Genomic DNA, 16,399 nt, shown 5'->3' on the forward strand with positions numbered 1-16,399 from the left:
CAAGCCTAAGATACAAAGGCAACACTTAGTTAAATGTATAATACCATTTTTCAAAATGGAGTAATTATCCTTGCAGGTTTCAGTAGAACCTGAAGGTACTCACGACTGAAAACCAACCAGCTCACAAACAATAAAACAGTAACTTATTAATGTCTCCTAAGACTGAAATTTTATTGAAACTGCTAAGCTCGTTTTGTTGTTTGTTCGTTTGGTTTTTTTTTTTTTTTTAAATTTAGGGTTTATAGTGTTCTGACATGGAATTTGGTAGTTTATTGGAAAGGTGGGTTTGCCTTTTTTTAATCTTTAATTAATTTATTTTTGAAATTAAAACAATTAAAACAAACTACAGGTTCTTTTAAGAAAATACTGTAGTTCTCAGTATTCAAAATAATACCCTGTAACCAGTATAAACTGATTTATTCACAAATTGATTGAAGATGTAGAAGTGTACACTAAACAATAGGAACAATGATGTGTAAAGAACAAGAACAGTCATCAGAACTGTTTGCCTAGTTACACTATTTGTTCATCTAGACGTCCTGTTATATTTGTTAAGAGGATCTAGTTGCCAATCTCTGACTAAACATGCAATTCTGCAGTTATGTATTTGATAAAATTCAGTTGTCCTGTTATATGAACAGATCATACGTGGAATATTGCACAGAACAGCATGAGTTTTGTATACATATAATGCCTGCTTTTTACAGATAAGTAGCTAAACATTTTACTAGCATGACAAAATCCTCTGATTAGTGCAGCATTCATTAAATGGTGACAGATGCTAGTATTAATTACACGTTGAGTAGATCATTTTCCCATTATATTCTTTTGTTACCAGCCTCCTCTTTCTAGGTATCAGCCTATCCTATACCCAGATTAAGCACCAGACCTTCTTTTTTGGGTGGGTGGTGGTGTGTGTCTATATTCCTTGTTTGACCAAAATGAGCAACTGTCCTTTTCTACACTACCCCGCCATCTAGATTCCCCCCTGGTACTTTTCAAAACCTGTACTTATTGTTTGCTACACAATTTATAAAAAAAAATATTTTGCAAGGTTATTTGTGTGGCTATCTCAAGTAATCTTATATTTACTGTTGGAAGCCATATGATTTATTGCTTAATTTGTACAAACAGACAATGTCTACTGCTGCTGTGACAAAGCTTGCCAAATTATACCTGGCATATCAGACACTAATTTAGTATTTCAAGAGTGCTTGAAAAACATGTACAGAGAAAAGTAAATGCTTATGTTAAACAAGTTGCCATACTTGATGTCAGTCTTGAAACACAAAATGTTCCCATTCTATGTAATATTAGATGCAGTCACACAAAACAATACTATCCACTGTTTCCATGAATTTTAACAGGATTCCTAGCAAACATTTTATGGCAAGCATGTTTTTCTACTTGGTATGATTATCCTGACATGTACACTAACTTCTCCTTTATAACAACTCAAAGCACTCCTGGAGAGAGAGAAAAAAAAAGAAATTGAAAAAAGAAAAAAGTTGAAAAAAGAAAGAAAAATTGAAAAAGGAAAAAAGAGAAATTGAAAAGTACAAAGGGCCAAGTAATTAATTTAGAAATAATTTCTGTCATAAACCAAAAAGTTACAAATTGAAAGCTGACAGAAGAGGACAAAGACATTGGAATAGTAACTTACCAGAGGGTGATCAAGTTCACTAATGTGATTTTGGTAGAAACAGTTAAATATAATCCTAAAATATAAATCACACAATTTTCCAGGAGGTGCAAGGCAGTAACAATAGCACATGGCACTTATTATTATGAAGAACAAAGATTCTAATAGGATGAAATGCAGCAAGAAAGATACTAAAGTGACCAGGAAGCAGAGACTCCGTTTCTCAAGTGGAGACAGAAAAAACAGAACAAACTCTATCAAGAGGGCATATTTATTAAATATGTAACATTTTATACCTACATGCATATACAAACATATACAAGATTGTTACATACACAGAAGGCAGTATTCAAGCTACAAGATATCCACACACAAAATAAGCTGTAAATTAGTCTGTATAACTGCATTTCTAACCATCAGAGAAATGATGATCTGGAGCAGTTGTTCTGCATTAAGTAGCACGTTAAAAAAAGCCTCACTACCTTTGAAAGACATCGTCCCATATATGATATGAAGATCTATTATGTGGCAGGAAGAAACAGCAGGGACTAGACCCTGATGACCTGAAGTCATCTCTTTCAGTCTTATATTTCTGCAGTGGGACTGGTAAATGCCCACACAGGGGAAATATGTGGGATAGTTTCCCTGTGTTTGTGAAGTTCTGACTGCAGTCTTAAAATAGCTCCTGGGGAAAAAAAAAAAAAAAAAAAAAAAAAAAGAAAGATAATCACTGATGGTTCAGAAGATCTCGCCTTCTACACAATCCAACTGGTTGAACTGTATTCTGTGAATATTCAGTTATGCATCTGTATCTCTACTTTTAGAGGAGTCATTTGCAATGAGTTACACAGCTCTCACATTCTGCTTATGCTTCCTTCTTGAAGTAGCTTACGTAGGAAATAGTTGTTAATCTTCCCTCCCTAACTTTTCAAAGGAATTGCATGTTCACTACTGAGTAGTCAACACCATTGTTTATGGAGCCCTGTTAATGGCTCTAACTTTGAAATATAATGGCAATTGAATTTGTAGCTGGGATGGAAACTGTCCTTCCCTGCAAAACAGGAAGTGACCATCAGGGTCTCCCTGTCCCATTTTGGACACAAATACACCCACACAGAGAAGTGAGTGTCTTTCTAAGTGTTCCACACTTTCCCTCTGGCCCCGTTGTATTTGGTTGGTTAGAAATGCTCAAAACAGCTTCTGCTTTTGTCTCCTTTCAATAACTTGCTTGCCCACAGCAGGCCCTGCTTCCTTTTTCCAGGTGTCCTGATTTCTGTAGATTCAAGTCAAACACGAGCAAACATGCTTAAGTACACCTTGCTATTATCACAATTGACAATACTGAAAGCAATAAACGTTTTCCAATTCATTAATGCAGTAATAAAATAATTCACATGTTTACAGCCGAGTATATGTGCTCCTGTGTAATCACACTGTAGATATTCTTTTTTTCTGTCTTGTCCTCTTTGAGACATAGTTAGCTTCAAACTTCCTAGTGTATGCTTAACTCTGCTCTTAGAAATGTCCCTTCTTTCACTTTTTGGCAATTCCAATTAATTTATTTTTAGTTGTATGATATACAATAGCTTGGGCCTACTGTACTGATCTTGAGGCAGTATCAGACTTTGAAACACTTTCTGGACAACACCGCTAACTTATCAGGCTACATGATGGAAGATAGATGCCAGTTCCCTAGTACCCAGGGGAAAAAGCTAAACAAATGCCACAGACATTTCATGTGACTTGTTTGAACACAAAGCCTGCTGCCATGGACTTGCTTTTGTCCCCTAGATATGGCCTCCTTGTCCAACGAAATTTCTTGCCCTAACACAGTCTTAAGACCTGTATTTGTACAGGATTTCTGGTTCTATGACAGTTTGACTCAATAGTCAGCTGATAACTGGAAATCCTAGCTATGACCACAAGCACACATACTCTGGAAATGAGTAAGACATGCCCCATAAATTGATCCTGAAGGAGTTGAATACTGCTCCTGTAAAGCCCAAGCAGACCATTCAAAGTAAGCAACAGCCACAGAAATATGGGAGCATTCATACAAATCCAACATGCAGCCACTAATTCCCTTTCTGTTTTTAAAGAAAAACAATGGACTGTTTTGAAACCACAGACTTCGAAGAACAGGACTATTCAAAGTAGCAAATTTCAGCATTCATGTAACTACATGCATGTTTGGAGGCTTAGACTAAGGTCTCCCAGGCAATGACTTTATTAGGAGACTGCAAACTAGCATACTAGGAACATGAATCAACAACTGGGCCTCCTAGATGCTAACACAGTATGGCTAAATTTATTTTACATGATACATAACTTGGCACGTCAGTGATACATATACCTTCAGTTACTATTTTTGATATCTCAGGAGATTCCATAACCTGCAGAAAGGCTAACTAGCACTCAGAAGTTTTACATGTACAGCAGTTAAAACTGCAAAGCTTATTTAAGTGAAGTTAGCTGTTTTCAGCAATAGTGAATTTAAATGTGATTGAAGTGGAAAGTTTTGCTGGAATCGGATACATCAGCTTCAAAAGAGACAGTGATATATACAAATACATACGCTCACCACATCATACTCAAATGATCTTACCATCATAAAATCAAAACAAAGTTTTTCAAATAATTAAAACCATATCTTTTTCCATGACACCAACTTCCTAGTAATGTACAATAAACATTTACAAATAGTTTTAACTTACTTCCAGTGACAGTTACAAAGCTTTTGCACAGTTTATGTTATTCAGTTTGCTTTAAGGACGTATTTGGGCAGCTGAAAACTAAACCAGAAATAGATATCTTAAGTGTTTGACATGAAACTGATACAAGAACTAAAAATCTGAAGATAATAAAAAGAAGCATCTTATTTTTATTATTTGGGTGCAAAAATGAGTGGTAAAACCCCATGTAACAATTACATATTCCATGAACAATCATTGCATGATTCCCATAAGGTCAGTGGGACAGGCCCATTACAAGACTTCAGCTACAGAAAAGCATGTATTTCTCAGCTACTGTGCAGCACTGTAATTACTCTCAGCTTCGGTGGAACTCGGTTCTACCTTAAAAAAATAATTCTAAGGAAAAATGAAACCAAAACACCTTCGGGAACTGGTGATTTAAAAAGTAAATCTTGGCACCAGGCAGACAAAAGAAGCATATAACACACAGAGCACAGATCATTCAGAACTGCAGCTGAACTTCAGTTTATCAGCTCTCCCTCCCTCTAATTTCTCAATTACAAACTTGACAATTCTTCCACCCCTAGAAGAAAAGATCTTCACTATTTTGGTTTACTCTTGGAAAACAAAACCAAACCTTTCCTCTAGTTTCAAAATGCAGACTTTTTTTTTTTTGTTCCAGTGAGACATTTTAAAAACTTTATTAGAAATTTCTTTTAATTTTGTATCTTACACATACAAAGTCAACCCAGTCAAAAATAGGTTGAAATAAAAATGATAGAAGATTTTCATTATTATTTCATAACTCATAATCAGATTTGTTAAAACTTATTCATCTACTGTCAAATATTCCATATAGCAATTTTGCAAAATATTTAAAAAAAAAATTCCTCTTTCTTTCAAGATGTTTCTTTCACTGACTAGAAAACCAGTCATTTACATAGGCAAAAGGCAGGTCACTTAAACATCTTCAGGAACCATATGGAAGATATACACAGTATTCCCATTTCCAGTTAGGCAGTTTAATATTATTTTTCTTGAATGAGATGTTTGGCTATTGTTTCCCCTTGCCTTAAGTCTAGTTACTCTGAAAGTGCAGCTAAACTTGTCTTTCCTTAGGAGAAATACTGCGTTGTTAATTAAGCATGTTACTTAGGTTTACTTTAAATGTTAGTACCTCATTTATTTGCAAGGTATTTCTGAGACTAGACTTAAATTTACATTAAAGTTACAAAATCACAGATGTACATATACTTCTCTGCAAGACTACAAACTCACCATTTTGAAGGATCTTCCTCCCCTCCCCTTCCTCTGGTCCTCACCGAGAGCCCCTTCCCACTGGCTTAGGATACTCTAGGTAGGAATCGTACACACAGAGAACCTCCTAGCCCACACACACTTTCACCTATGCTAGGAAACAACCTTTCCGGTAGCAGGCCCTTACTGTTCCCCAGGTACTTACCAACACCGCATCACAAGGAAGCAACAAGGCGTTCTCAGTCCTGGATAGGCCAAACTAGCAGCACTCACTGATGACGCCCCCCGGGTCGCTACCTGGTGGCATTAAGAAGCGACCCCGCCTTCCCCCAGCATGGCGCTACGAGCCCCTTCGCTCCTCACCAGTCCTGCCCCAAGAACAGGGCCTTACTAAAGCCACTACTGCCTCAGGAGCCGGCGACAGGACCCAACTTCCTTCCCTCCCAGGTAGAGAAGAAGCGACAACCACAAGGTGAGAAGGCCGGTGGGACAGAGAACGCTCCCCACCAGCCCAATACAGAGGACGAAGGACTTGATGAGAGAACTGGGGCCTGTCCGCGCGTCCCGAGCACTTCCTCTTTTAGCATCGACGCCATTTTGGGACGCTGGAAAGCGGTATCTATAGCAACCAGGAAGAGGCGGACATCACGCGGGGTCACCGGGAGCCCAGCCCCCTCTTAAAGGCGCAGGGCCGGTAGTATCGCGGTGGCCTGGCAGGGTCTTCGGCCTCGACACCGGTAGAGCCTCGCTCCGCCGCCGGCTCCGCCCTCCACCCGCGCCCCCCGCCCACACCCGGGGGGAGGCACACGCGCGGACCCAGGGGTGACGACCCCGGCGGAGGGATACTGACCGCTGAGCACCGGCCCTGCCGGACGCAGGGATCGGGGTTCGCACGCGGCAGCAGCGGGGGCTACGCGGGGGGCGGCAGCTGGGGTTGGGCCGCCCGCCGGATCGGAGGGCTCTCGGGCCCCGGTGGGGCTCCAGCGCCGGGAAAAAGTAGTCCCCTAGCCTCCCCCTCGCGCCGTTGGAAGGGGTTCGGCGGCGGAGGCGGCGCTGCTCGGTGCTTCGGCTTCAGCTGATAATTGAAGGGAAGAGAGGCGGTTGCTACCGGGAGGAGGGGAGGCACGGCACGGCGAGTCTGCGGAGGCCGTATCGGGACAAACTAGGTACCCGGGGCCCGTCTGCTCTTTCGGGGGGCGTTGTGGGGGTGGTGTGGTGGTGGGTTCCTCGGCAGTCTCTGGGCTGGGCCTGTTGTGTCATCCCCGGCATTAGACGAGCTGCCCTTCCCGGCGGCCCGGGGCAGGGGGAGGGGAGTAGCGCCATCCCGGAGCATTGTTGCGGGTTGGGGGGGGGGTGGGGGGGAGACGGGGACGACACGGCGCCGTGCTGGTGAGTGTGTGTGTGTGTGTGGGGCCTGGGGTGTGTAATGGGGCGAGGGGAGGGGGCTTTCGCGGAGGAGGGAAGGGGTGGAAACGGTGCTGACAAAATGGCCAGGCAGTCACCGGGGCCCGTTCGAGGGACATCCCGTTTCCCTAGGCGCCGGGCAGAGCTGCTGCGCACCGCATCGCCTCGCCTCGCTTGGGCTTCCCGGCGGTGGGGGGAGTGCGGCCTCCCCGCTCTAGGCCCTGTGTAGCTGCTGATACAAAAGGGCAGTGTCGATGTTGACACTGCCATACCGATTTGTATGCCCTTCCCTGTCTTTTCTCTCCCTTACTCCGCTTGGCCCCCTTTTCCCTAATGGCTCTTTATTATTTAATTTTTTTGGGTTTTTTTTTCTCTTTTTGCGAAGGAGATATCGAATATCTTAAAGGAAGAAAAATAAATAGCAACTCCTCTTTCCTTCCCCCCTGCCCAGCTAGATAAAAATGCTAAATAATCGGCCGACGTCCATATTTCACAAGCTTTTGGTGGTGGTGGTGGGGGGGCGGAGGAAGAAGGTGGGAAGAGAATGGAGGCGCCTGTGGGGTCGGAGTTACAGTGTCGGCTGCCCACGAAAGGGGTTGTTCTCGCCGTTAACCTTTTAGAACTGATGTTTTTGTTGCTTTCCGTCAAAAAGCAAGTTGCCTGGTCCTCGCGTTTGCTTGCATAATGCGTCGTACTTGGAGGCTGATCAAACGCTGGGTTCTGCCTTTCCTGCCTGGCTCTTCCTCTTTCCCCCTTCACCGGGGGGGCTGGAGAGCGCGAGAAGTTTTGAGGTGCCGTTAGTACCGACGCCAGCCGCCTCCTGGTAACTGCTCTGGTTTTCTGGGGCTAGGAAACAAACCGATACCGGGGCTTTCGCCAGACCTGTAGGCCCGTCTTCCTGCTGTTCAACTTTTTTATTGTTCCCCCTTCCCCCCCCTTCCGAGTGCGCTGGCTTTCTCGACAGCCAGGGGTTTTCACAGGACGGGAGTCCGAAAGTCTAGACTGTGAACCGGAAAATAATAGGGGAAAGAATGGAAAGTTATGTCAAGGGCTTTGGGGGAAAAACATCGACGTATCGAACAAAGGTCCTGCCTGTATTGGAGAGAGAGGCCTGCATGTGAGGCCTGATTGTGTCGCATTTACACATGGGGAAGAAATGAGTGCTTGGTACTGGCCTAAATTTATTCTGTAAGTCTGGCATGCAACTCGGGAACATTTTTAGAGTGTGTGTGGTTTGTTTTGAGGGCGTTTTTATTATGTGTGGCAATCCAATAATTTTTATTTTTTTCCAAAAGATTTTTTTATAAATTCCTGCATTGTTCAGTGAAAATAATATTGATCCAGAGGTTCTAACACAGTAACACAAAACTTTACTCAAACAGGGTAACTTCCACAGTTTATGTATTGTGTGTATTATGAATTTGAGTTTCCTAGTGCTTTAAAGGCAGTCAGAAAGAAGAGTTGAGTAGTTACCACCTGACAAATATGAAGTACATCCTTTGTAACAAGAAGGGGAATTCTGAACACTTAAATTAATTTCACAAGTTTTGTGTAGGGAACTGTCACTGAAGGTGTACTTAATTTATAAGACCCTAAAAGCAAGAATTGCTGTGATTACTTGTGTTTATCTCTGGTATAGTCTCTCTAGTTCTCTCTTTCCTCTCTCATCCCCCTCCAAGGTCTAGACTTCTGATTGTACAGGGCTGGCTTTTGGTGTTTGATTTCTGCTCAGATTTGGGAGTTTTTGAATGTTTTTCAATAAGATTGAAGTTTTAACATTTTTTTTCTACATTTAAAAAATATGCATAACTAACGTGGAAGAAGTATTTGAAAAAATAGCTATATGTACCTTTCTATTGTTTGGTAGCGTATTGATAGGAATGAAATATATTTGTGAAAGTATTAGTATTTCAGTTCTTGAAGGTAATAGTTTTAACAATGTTGCATTTAAACTAAGATGTTTAAAAGCAGTGTTTTGGTGAGTAAATACTTCATGTTTTCAGGCATGTGTTTTAAATTTGTAATAGCTTCTAAATTTGTAAAATGTAACTGATTATGAATGGCTTGGCTCTGCATATACGCTGGTTTTGATCTTAAAATGAAAGGGTATTTTTAGTTTTTGCTGTTCGGTGTATCTGGTTGCTGTGTTAGAAATACAGGTAATGTGTGGGGTTCCCCCCCTGCTGCTTGCTCTGAGGATGTCTAAAAGAATTGGGAATAGTAAGCTTGAATTGATAACTTTTAAGTTTGAATGTTCTTCAGTCTCCAGATGGCTCCATAGGTAGAAGCCTAACCAGGTCTTAGCTGTTAGTAGAAAAATTGTAGGTCACCCACAGTGTGACACTACTACTTACTAATACAGCAGATCTAATTCAGTAGGAGTGCCGACCTGTTGAGTAAGAGGCTTATGAAAATGGAGTCTTTTGATGTGTTGCAAAAGTTCTTTAGGCCAAAGTGACCATTAGGGAAACAGCCTGTATCTTCCCAGTAAATGAATAATCGGAACTGTCATTCTCAATTGGGAGTGATGCACAAATTTAATTTTATTATTTCCTATTTTATATTGCTTTTTGACTGTCTTCAAACTCAGAATGTAAACATTACAGGAAAATTATGATCAAAACTTGTTCTAATAAATAATTTGTAAACTTAAGGCTCAAAGCTACCGGCAACAAAGGCTGTATTCCTTCTGCAACAGCTTAGCAAAAATGTAACGCAGTTGACTTTAATGTAATGAAAAAAGAACTGATGAATTTTTGTGTGTCTTAGCATCGATAAGTACAGTTACTTAGAGACAGTCCAGGAGGATAACCTGACTGAATTCCTTTTGTTCCTAAGCAATGAAACTGAAGCATGAGTAGGAAAGTTATTGTTTGACTAACCTTAATTTGCAGCGTAAGCAAATCTCAGAACTATCTGTGTTAATCTTATAGGCCATGCTGTATTTTCTGACAAGCTAATTAGTAAGCATCATGTAGAACACTTCTGATCACAGGTCTGTCTTCTGTCACACTGAGACTAAATTATTTTGACTAAGTACAATCAAATCCTGAAGTTGTACAACATGGTGTACTATCACATTGTCAAAAACTGAAATCCGAATGTTTCTGGGATCTCCCATTGCCCTGTTGGATCATCTGTGTCTTGTTTATCACCTGTCAAATTAATAATATTCTCTATAAAGCACTTTGTGGACTCTGACACTCTTAATAGTGGAAACTTTTCATAAAGCTGTCACTACCCCATTCAGTACTGACTGAAGAAAGCAGTACATCTGAATTTTTGGTAGGGCAACAGATTACCTTTGAGTCAGTGAGGTGTTTTTTTTCTTTTTCTGAAGAAGTAATACTTTGAAATGGCTCTTAATATTTTAATCTATATATAGTATCATAGCATTTTTATGGCAATATGAATAAACTTCTTCCAGAGTGTTTTCATGGCAAATATTTAATGCAGAAGATGAGGTTGATAACTGCAAAACTAAGTAATATTAACTTTATTTTATATAAATAATGTGTTTCTCAAGAAGCAGACCTATTTTCAGACTTCTTACTGGTTATCAAGCATGGCAAAAGCTTGTATGTAGCTGCTTGTTTCAGGATGTCTTGTCTTTTTATGATTAAGTTTAAAATGTGAATTTATTTCTGTACATAAAAGATTTCTAGCTACCCATGGTATCAAGTGTACAGTCAGTGAAAGACAGTGGTAAGTCAACTAGCTTCTCACTGCATCCTTTCAGATACCAGTGATGGTTGCTTCAGTGTGAAGGTTAGTTTTGAGGAGCAGTTGTTCTTCTAATCCTGCCACATGATAAAATGTTTTTCATCAAGTTGGTAGAAACTGTGTAAATATGCAGTCTTATTCTCCTTCAATTCTGTCTGGCAGCCAGGGTTCGAGCACACATAACCAATCTGTTTACTCTCACTGTTTATAGTAAGGCTTGTCTTGCAATATACTGACTGTTGCCAGTCTTCTTTGACTCATGAGCATACTCAGTACAAATATGGTAGAAAACTGCCGTGTATAACAGCAGTAGATAATCAACTTTTGAAGTGAAGACTTTTATATTGGAAAACTGAAAAAGTTAGGTGTATTTCAGAAGTGTTCATCACAATGATCTAATACTGGACTTCAATACTGAATAAGTTTGAGAAGTACTAGCAATGGTGTTCACACCATAGTTGCCTTCAGTTACTCAAAAAAAGCCATTGTTGTGATTCATAGAGTAAGCTGGTTTAGAAAGGACCCGGGAGGTCATGTGGCCCTGTTCACCACTTGACTTTATCTACTCTTAAATAGTTTTTCATTGATCACTGAACTGATAAAACAGCTTGAGTGATAAGAAAGGAAAAAACCAAAACCCAAACCAACACCACCACCAAACAAAAACCAAAAAACAACACAAAAACAAAAACAAAAAAAAACCCCAACACAAAACCCAAAAAAAATGAAGCAAAAGTACCACCACCACCACCAAAAAAAAAAGTAACATACAACAAACCTGAAAAGGTATGTGAGTGTGTGTGGAGAGGAAACTGGAAGGATTCTACAGTGTGTAGCAGTACAATGCTGTCACAAGAAGCTGGGGGAATTCACTGTTCTGAATGGATTGGTCTGCTTTGTGATGGTGTCCACAATAAAGTGCATGCTGAACTGCAAAGATTTGATCTTCTTAAAAGGTATGAAAGGTTCTGATTCATCTCCTGGAATGTGAACCTAGAGTTATAGAGAGCAATTTGGTTTCAAAATGGAAGCTGAGGTCCCTAGTACTTGTTGAACAAGAAGGCTTTTTTAAGATCAGGTAGAAAAGATACATTTCATGTTTAATCTGCTTTCAGAGTAACTAGTTACTGACAAGCCTTGTTTTATTGCATAACATCCAGATAAATAAACTTAGTGTAAAGAAGGGCATCTACTTGCTAGACTGTTGCAAAGGTGGAAATGAAAGACTACAGATATGTTTGTTTTCTGATGTACTTGTTATTTGGGGACAAAGTTGTTAAACTGTCAGATGATTGTTGAGTAGTGAAAGGGGCATTAGGCTCAATATCAGCCATGTGCATCTCCTTCATATTTGTGGCTGACGTGTATGTGTAAAGCATGGTTAATATCAATTGGTATTAATGCAGAGCAGTAACTGCAATGAAGAATTTTTACTTTTATACTTAGGGGTAGCTCCTAAGGGCAAAACCATTTTGAAAAATAGGCCTGGGACAGACTGTCACAGTTCATCTGGTACATACTTTCCAAGATAACTAGGTCCTGTCTTACGCTATTGTTGCCTTTAGAAAGCATGTGTGCTGTCTTGTTCTCCCTCATATTTCTCCATGTCTAACTTCTGCCTTCTTTGCCTTGCTATGAGCTTGTTGTGGTTTGTCTGACCCACTCTTGAGTAGATGAAACGATCTCTTTGTACTGCAGGGGCTTATGTGCTTAAAGTCTGTTCTGTACCTCCTGCCTTGGTCCAGGACTGCTTATGTGTAAAAGTGGAAGTACAGGTAAATAAATACGGAAACCAGATGATCACTCTTAAATTATTTTTGTTTAGGAGCAATATGAATGAGGCACCAAAAAAAAAGAAAGATGTAAACAGTGCCTTGTAACACTGGTGATGGTGGACTTCAACATTCTCCATACCCCTTCTCTCTCCTCTCTGCCCCCTTCAAAAGAAGAGAAAAACTGCACACATGTGGCCTACCAGGGAACTTTAAGGGAACTTTAATTTAGTGTCCTTAATGCTTGCTGTAACTTCTGGAGTTAGTGAGAAGAAGCTGTTTTTACCTTATATCTTTGTGGGTTATGAATCTGTGGTAGATGTCATCTTCTAGCCATGATGTTAACCACATCTTAAAAAAATCATCTTGTCCAAAAATAGACATCTTATCCATGTTAATAATGTTCTGTGTCTTCTAATGTCAAATCCATTATGAAATTAGTTTATTTAGTATAGAAAGTGTCCCTTCCTGGAAGGTGTATGCAGTGTAACTGAGCCCTCTGATCACAGGTGAGATGTGGCTATGCATTTAAAGAGAACTAATGAAGAAAGTAACTGAAGGTGCATATTAATAGGCTGTATACTGAATGAGGACTTGGAACTGTGCCTTCATTAGAGAGTGTTTTCTTCCTCTTTATTTTGAGGATATACTCAGCTTTAATAAAGTGACTGGGAACTGTAATTTCTCTTCAAAACTTCATGCGTTTTGACTTTTGCAGTTGTTTCAGCTATAATAGCTTGATGAATTCATCCATCGTAAGGGTTAGGGGAAGGTGGGAAATTGATAACTTGAATTAGGCCACTCAGTCATAGTCTGTGTGAATTAAGCCTGAGTGACTAGCGCCTGAGAAGAAGCTCTTGTTGCTAGGTTTCATATCTTTAAGGTAATACCAGTAATCAAAATAAATGAATTCAAGTATTGGAAAGTGCAGGAACACTATTGGTATACATAAAAATGCAGATTCAGTTGAAGTTAGTAAAAGAATTTCTGGAGAAAATGCCATTTCAACTGAACCTTGGACAGTGATGGAAACAGCATAACTTTGGCAAACTTTAAGTGAGGATTCCAAGGGTTAAAAAGTTGTGCTTAAAAGATCTGCAGTCTATCCAACAATGTTTTTCGTGTTTATGTAATAACAGTACATGTTGCTGCATCTTACTCTGATACTATTCTCTCTGATTTATTTAGAGGATAACTTTTTGCAGTAGAACACTGTTAATAAAAATGAAGACCTGCATTATATGCCATAAGATTATGCATTAAAGAAGTTTCATTCCCACACTCAGTTGCAAAAAGTTTGGCAGAAGAACAGATGTGTTTCTTTGTCAAAAATAAACATAGCAAATATGCTTTCTTCGATTTTCTTATATGACAACTTTTAAGTTGATACTGTTTTGCTGCATATTTGTAGTCTTGCAATTGAATGTAGCATGTTTTATACTTGACTGTCAACAGGGCTTCAGCTCAAAACGTTCATCAGCGCTTTGTAACTACAGTTGGAAGAAGCATTGTTAAGAGAAATACTGTTGCACACCTCAATCTGCACATTTAAGTACTTCATGGTGAGAGTGGAAACTGAGCGTTCTTCAGGTTAACTGTGAAGAGGAAAGATGGATTTTGTGGAATTTAGTGTGTGAAGAAACAGTACTGCTTAAATCATATAATCATAGAATAGTTAGGGTTGGAAAGGACTTTTAAGATCATCTAGCTCCAGCCCCCCTACCATGGGCAGGGACACCTCACACTAAAATATGTCACCCAAGGCTCTGTCCAACCTGGCCTTGAACACCATCAGGGATGGAGCATTCAAAACTTGGGCACCCCATTCCAGTGCCTCACCATCCTTACAGTAAAGAACTTCCTCCTTATATCCAAACTAAAATGCCTTCCACAAATGTTTAAATTCTTGAGCACTATGCTCACAGTGGTAAAGATTTTAATTTTTTTTTTTTTGTCTTTAGTAGTTTGGGGGTTTATGAAATACTGTCAAAACAACTGGAGTCAGAACAGAAAGGGCATTGAAGATTTTGATTTAACTATGCTATATGCAGAGGAACTCAAGTAAGATAGATCCTGAGAACTGTGTTTGGAAACTTGAGGTAAATACAAATGTAGTGATGAGTTAATTTTTGAGAGCACACTTAAAGTAAAAGTAAAGTTGCCTACGAGACTTCACTGAAGTGACAGGCAAAGTAATCTCAGTCTGTCACTTTAAAAATACAAAGCAATGAACACACTACTTCTATACTTCATTGCTCCCAGAGGTTGTCTAGAGTAAAGTAAATTCCCTGGGTGCATCAGGCTTTTTCCTCTGTCACAGACTTAGTCAAAACCTGCAAGAACTGTTATTGTGGTTTTAAACAGATTCCTGTTGGGTAACTTACGCCAGTAGAAAAATGTGATGTAGTTTTATCATCTGTTTTTCAAAACTCTTATATATAATGTTCAGATGAAGTCTGAGTTTCTGTCTGAGATCTCTATTGGATTGAGATCTCATTTAAATTCTAACTGTGCTTCCTGCTGCCAACAGCTGTAGTGTCACCAGAAATACTTTGTCAACTCCTTCAACCTGTTCTTCAACTGCCTGTTCTAAACTATTGTTGCTTCTGTCTGTGGTCTTCTGTTTCATTGTTGCCATTTCAAGGCAGCTTAGATCTCACTTGTACTACTAATGCAGTTAAATTCATCACTTTATTATGTTTTTTCTTTTAGGGGTGTGGGAGCATTTTAAAAACTTAATCAGAAGTAAGCCAAGTAGTAGGCTGCTGTGCATCCCAAAATTGCTTATGTATTTGCTTTTAAAAGCTATAAGCCTTCAGCTAGGAAGTGGTTTCTTCCTGAGAGATTTTTAGATTTTCAGTGTTGTTTTTATTCGGCAAAGTTATGTTGGGCTGTTTAGAAAGTCCGCTTGGTAAGATGGTACATCAGAACTCGATAGCAGGTGATATTATTAGTTGACCTAATAACATGGAGTAGTATTTTGACTTTCTATGTTCTGTAATCCATCTTTGAAAGTTGTTAATAACTCAATTATAGAATTTCTGTGTTGTACTTTTGTAGAGTTCCTGTATTTTGTTTGCTAGTTCTACATGAAGCTATTTGTTTAAAAAAAAAAATAAAAATCGAGTAACTGGTTTGGTTTCACGAATGTACTAACTCTGGCATATCCCTCCCCTCCCCCCCCCCCATTTGGGAGATATCAAACATGAACATATGGACAGAGTGACACAGCAATAGAAGGATCAAGCTGGATAAACAACCTCTGCATAGAATAATGCTGTCCAAAAGAGTGGTGTGTGGTTTGTGGTTTTTTATTTTTAAATCCTAGAACTCACTGTGTATTGCAATAACTTGCTTTGAGGAGAGCTATCTTCTGCCTCCACCCCTCCTCCTCAGCAGAATGTGTGGGGACAAGTTTTGTTTCCTTAGTCACAGTAAAGTTTCAGTGGTAGGTACCATGGGACAGGATAAGAACAGTTTAACAAACTACAGATAGTACTGGTTTGCTTCTTTGCAGTGTTTTCTCTGAGCTTACCTTCTGGGAAAGAATGGGTGTTATAATAAGAATGGTGTTCTGGTTACTTCCTTTTCAAAAAGAACAAAGTGGATGTACTAGCTTTTTCTAGGAGCTGAGCATTTAAAATACTTTCCATACCCGAGTGTCTCAGTCGTGAGCATCTCATCTCTGTGACTGGCCTAGTAGAACAAAACTTGTTATTTGTCAGTTCTCTGTGAGTACAGTGAAAAAGTACTGTCTAGGAATAAGCTTAGTAAGAGACCTTATAATTTCAAAACTGTAATTTTGTTAATATTGTTGGTATATCCCTTGGTGTATCTAACTTGCAGCTGTCTAAAAAGCAACTACGTGCATGCATTGGTTTTTGTCTCATACTTGTGTTTAGATTCTT

At 39.6% G+C, this 16,399-nt stretch overlaps 1 protein-coding gene and 1 long non-coding RNA gene across 7 annotated transcripts in view; one reads left to right on the forward strand and one right to left on the reverse strand.

The window, feature by feature from the left end:
- Positions 1-1,897: 1,897 nt before the first annotated feature.
- LOC136012119 (uncharacterized) lies at positions 1,898-6,373 on the reverse strand. Its single transcript, XR_010611579.1, has 2 exons — positions 5,798-6,373; positions 1,898-2,327 (listed from the first exon to the last, which is right to left on the reverse strand). It is a non-coding gene; the product is annotated as an uncharacterized LOC136012119 (long non-coding RNA).
- Positions 6,374-6,485: 112 nt separating this feature from the next.
- TRIP12 (thyroid hormone receptor interactor 12) overlaps positions 6,486-16,399 on the forward strand; it is a 79,890-nt gene continuing 69,976 nt past the window's right edge. For 3 of the 6 annotated variants that reach the window (XM_065674949.1, XM_065674951.1, XM_065674952.1), the window contains exon 1: positions 6,486-6,758. The gene's annotated coding sequence lies outside the window, so the exon portion shown is untranslated. Of the gene's footprint in view, positions 6,759-8,165; positions 8,185-16,399 lie in introns of those variants that run through there. The other 3 variants (XM_065674953.1, XM_065674955.1, XM_065674950.1) reach the window with 2 other exon arrangements.

Source organism: Lathamus discolor, chromosome 3 (genome assembly GCF_037157495.1).
Source record: "Lathamus discolor isolate bLatDis1 chromosome 3, bLatDis1.hap1, whole genome shotgun sequence".
Lineage (NCBI taxonomy): Eukaryota > Metazoa > Chordata > Aves > Psittaciformes > Psittacidae > Lathamus > Lathamus discolor.